The 5000-nt window shown below is 40.5% G+C and overlaps 1 protein-coding gene across 2 annotated transcripts in view; it reads left to right on the top strand.

The window, feature by feature from the left end:
* The window catches only part of LOC137992546 (uncharacterized), a 31725-nt gene extending 31208 nt beyond the window's left edge, over positions 1-517 (top strand). Inside the window, exon 8 of one of the 2 annotated variants that reach the window (XM_068837923.1) lies at positions 1-517. This exon is cut by the window's left edge and continues 667 nt beyond it. The gene's annotated coding sequence lies outside the window, so the exon portion shown is untranslated. The other variant, XM_068837924.1, reaches the window with a different exon arrangement.
* Positions 518-5000: the final 4483 nt, after the last annotated feature.

Genomic DNA, 5000 nt, shown 5'->3' with positions numbered 1-5000 from the left:
AACCAGTTAGTGCGGCCAGTTGGATGGCCTGATTTCAATTTAAGAATGGTACTACAGTATGAAAATGAAGTCTGATTTTTGTAGGAACACAAGAGATGTCTAGAGTGTCACATCTCCGACAGGCTGCAGAGGTCACTTTTTTGTTGACCAACGATTTTTAAGCGATTAACACTGTTTGAAGTAAATAAGCAAAAACATATGTAACTATATTCCATGTTTGATTGGCAGCCGGTGACGGAGTTTTTAAAAATTTAGTCTATAGATGTACACGCACTCTTAGTACAGACATTGATCTGGAAGACATTTATTTGTTTGCTAGGAAGTACCCAACAGGCTTGAGCTTGGCACGCTACCTGAAAGATCATGATGATCAGCACTTTGCATTGCTACAGCATACCCAGTGTATAATAACGTTTTTCAATTTTATTTCTGTTTTTCTTCATTTTAAATAGTGACAATGTAAAATACACAAGTATAGTAGTCTCTGTGCCATAAAAAATCAATTTTGAAGTTCAAAAGTAATATCCGCGTTTTAATTTCTCTTTTGCCTGCCTGTTTTCAAATCATACCGCCTTCAAAACACACGAAATGCAGTGTCAGAGAAACTTCTTTTCAAAATTTCTAAAGGGAACATGTTCCCGGAACCCCCTAGATCCTCAAGCTCCCGGCGCTCGTTCGGTCCGTCTCCTCGTTGGATCACACCCTGCTAGGCCTAAGGTCGTGCAAATCGGTAGGGTACATTCAAGGACGCTTCGGTTCCTATGCCTGACAAATTTACCATGACGCCTTGCCCAATACCTGATCTGAACCTCTTCTTTTCGAGTGATCGCAGTGGTTGCAGTGGGTTTACCGCCGTATTAGAGGTTGAAATGTTGTAAGTAGGGAGCTTTGAGAATAAAAAAACAACTCTGTTAGCATCAGGATGGTCCTCACTCTCACATGGTAGTGGCCAGGAACTCAAGAAGACCGCATGAAATATAGGATATCAGGAATTTTGAGCAGAACTAATACCTACGAACCTCTGATAATGCAAATCCCATTCTCGCCAAGGACTCTTCATTTATTATTCCCGGAAACAAAATCCCATGTCCCACCGAAAAATCGGTTTAATCCCAGGTCCCATTTTACCCCTTTATGACCCTCTAGAAGGGACGTTCCCGAGCTGCGAATAGCTCATGAATTTTTTCAGTTTCGTGCTAGACGGCGAGTGCTCCAAAACACGTGCTGAAAAATCACAAGAGTTACAATATGGAGCAGCACGGATTATTACTAGGACTGATTACTCTATTCGATTATCAGTGGTACTAAATTCTCTAGAGTGGTCAAACTTAGAAGAAAGAGAGAAAAGGCACTTGTTAATTAACCTTCCCCTAATTTTCTCTCGGCTTAACTTATATGAGTGTGTAACCTAGGTAAAACGAGGATCGGCTACACGGCCATACTACATCAACTATAGCTCTTACACAGTCAACGCTTTTCGTGTTCAGGTGGAAAACGGTTTGGGAGATGTTTTCTTTCTGCATTTTTCGCTGGTTTCAATCCAGTTTGACATATCATGATATCTGTGGTCCACACTGGTGGCCACGTAGTCATTCAAGTCAAGCATCGGAGGGATATAAACTTAAAGCTAAGTGTTTATTTTTAATTTGCTTAGAGCTGATTTTTTTTTTTCTCTGCATTGCAATTTTTGGCCTAGGGCGATTTTCAATTGAGTGTCGAAAGTAATTAGCGAATTACTTTGGTTTTGTATTACTTCACTCAGTGATTGGTTCAAAGTTCTCGTGGCTCTTTTCAACCAATCAGAACTAAAAACAAAACAAATCGTTTTCCCGCGCTTTTTGTCGGCTACGTGTAATTACTTCGAGTTTCGATTGGTTTACTGGGTTGTCTCCGTCCTTTTTGATTGGCCAAAGTAATTACTTTGATTTTGGTATTCCGACACTCATTTGAAAATCGCTCTATCTTTAGAAGGTCTGACAAGGTTACATGATGCCTGGGGGACCTATGTCTAGAACAGAAACGAAAGAAGAGCGAAAGAGAACGTGAAACTCTTCTTTGACCTTGAACTGACCTTGAGCTCTTTTTAGGGCTTCTAATTTTAGCGTGATTTCTTTTCGCTGGCTATTGACAGTTCCTGAGGATATACTGGTTTTCTTTTAAAACTCATGGGGTTGAATAAAAATTCATTGCCAAACTGGTGAATTCCAAAGTAAATTTCACTCGAAAAACCGAGATCGTACTCATGGCTTCGTGATTCATGCGACATCGGTTTTTAGCGTATATATAAAATGTACCGTGGAATTCACTAGTTAGGCAATGAATTTTTCTGTAGAGGAAAACAAAGAAAATGATTAAATTATTTAAGCAGCAACCGGAAACATCAAAACGCGGACAATTCGAAACCTCTTATTTTCACTAACCCTACTAGTCCTGTTCCGGGACTCCCTCTTACCCCACCCTGAAAATGGGCCTGGAACCCAGGCGGGAAAAGAGAGAGTCCTGTATTATTTGCAGGCGCATGCTCTGAATAAGCCAATCATATTGAATTAGATGCCAGGCTGGGTATGTAAATATAGTGAACCGTGAAACTCCGACAAAAAACTCATATGAAAATTACTGGGTGATTTGCAGTGTCAGGAAAGAGAACATCTGAATTATGCCTCGTCGTGACCAAACGAGGAGAAAAAACCCCGATCGCAGTGATGTTGGAAAATTATTGCCGAATAAATGTAACGACTGAAAGAAGATCGCGAAAAATCGATGCAAAGGCTGAACAACTAAATATGACATAGGATTTCACTAAGCGACAAAACAGCTCGGAGTCAGAATTTCATATCATCTGCAGTACTTTACCCTGCAACAATGAGTTTCAGAAGGAAAGTGCTTTTAAGTAGAAACAATAAAAGCAAGGTGACACACGCTTTTAAGTAGCATTTTTCATCCTTATTAATTAATATTCACGAACAAATTTTGACCGGAGAAAAAATCTTGACAACGCCCGAATGATCGATGTTTCACTATGCATAAATATGTATAAATTTAATAGGAACATTATTGCTTCATCATTGCGTTATCAACACAAACTGGTATGTAAAGAAACAAATAGTTCAGGTTGTGATTCAATTTCGTTTAACTTTTTATCTCACTTTACCAGGAATAATGCTCAGTTGTTCTGTCATGCGGTCGTCTTTTAGTTTTTCAGATATAAAAATCATTACAGTCTCAACAGGCAGCTCTACAAAACTACATAAGACCTTAGCCATTTGGCTACGGACACGGCTTGTAATGCATCAGTCAATTCCAGCAGTACCCATCCCCACCCCCGGGCTAATCCCCGGGCATTGGCATTTTTTTTTTTTTTATAAATCGGCAAATTCCTAGGAGTGGGGGCACATAAGCTGTGTAAATGCCCCGGGGTGGGGACGAAGAAAGAGGGCAAATGCTCCGCCCCCGGGATCGTCGCCTTCCAATAGGCGCCTGTATTCGCAGGCTACTTTGTCTGTCAAGAATCAAGACATCTCAAATGATCTCTCATCGCATTTTACGCTCGCAAGATCTGTCTTGAAGATCGCATCATTTGAATTCGCACCCTTCAGTGTTTCATATAACTCCGCTTTCATGAATTTAAAAATTGCTAGGCTAGTTTTGAATGCGAAATGCGAAGTAGTCGTGTCTACGCAGTCTTCACGTCAGTGATTGTTTTGTGATATTAGTTCACCTTGTCGCTTTTATATATTCATATGCTATAAATGAAGAAATACCTAAAATTGAGAAAACCTTTAAAAATATCCACAAGTTTTTCGAGTCCGTGACGGACACGCCAGTCTTTAACCAAGGCCTCGTCTTTTCCGATAAACTCTTCCACGTTAATTCGAAAACACATGTGTCAAATGTCCGGGGGTCGTCGGGACTGACAACTTCAGTAAATGCCCCGCGGTTGTCCGGGGGGGGGGAAAGGGATGGGCACCGCTGGAATTGATTGATGCATAATGAACAATAAATAATGAACAATAAACAAGTTCCAGCAGCAGATTTATTAGTCTTCATTTAGCGATTCACATCCACGACCTACAGTATATTTGTAAGTTTCAATGAGTCTCGGGAGAGAAATTAAATCGAAATTTGTTATTTTTCTGCGCCAACATCATGCAGCTGTTCAGTTGGGTTTCAGGCACGAAATTCCATACTTTCGTATGTAATCCATGTGATCTTCCACGATTGGGATTCACGATAAGAAGAACTGATTTACAATTAAAATCGGACTCGGATCGAAGAAAATCGCAAACATATTAAAGGAACAACCATGTAGCAAACAGACTTGCCAAATCCTGTTGCAGGTTTAACAAAACCATCATTACCGGTAACGACTGCATGAATAGCTTGCAGTTTTTCCGCCTTAGGCACAAAGGTAAAGTGGCAGTTCTTAAACGCGAAATCAATTGCCTCCAGAAACTTGGCGTTATAATTTCCTTTCACATTATCCCCATAAATCCAGTGTAAAAGCACTCGGAATAAACTATGACCAAATAAGGAATCTTTTCCAAATATGGTTTTTCCCCCAGTTTTGGGAGGAAAATAGCGTCATTCCGAGCATGGGCCTTCAAGTAATTCAGGACTCTCTCTTTTCCCACCTGAGTGCCAGGCCCATTTTCAGGGCGGGGTAAGAGGGAGTCCCGGAACAGGACTATAACCCTACAGGCAGTAAGAATAAATAACCAGGGAGCTCCGCTTTTGGGTCTTGGCTAAATCTGTATATTACCTACGCTCGTCGAACCTTAGTTTTTCAACCATGGTCTTTTATCTTAAATTCCCTAATGTTCACTTTCAGTGTCTGTTCTGCGGCTCAACGACGTCGCGTGCTTAAGTTCCCTAATAGCTGCAACCTGATTGGTCAATACTCGGTTCTTTTATTTATTTTGACATTTGATTGGTTGATTGAAAGTATCCAGAATTTTCTCAAATTGGACTGTTTAGTTCAAAGCTGAAGTAAACGTTCCAGC

Source organism: Montipora foliosa, chromosome 2 (assembly GCF_036669935.1).
Source record: "Montipora foliosa isolate CH-2021 chromosome 2, ASM3666993v2, whole genome shotgun sequence".
In the NCBI taxonomy this organism is placed as follows: Eukaryota; Metazoa; Cnidaria; class Anthozoa; order Scleractinia; family Acroporidae; genus Montipora; species Montipora foliosa.
This window is presented reverse-complemented; position numbering and strand designations above follow the sequence as displayed.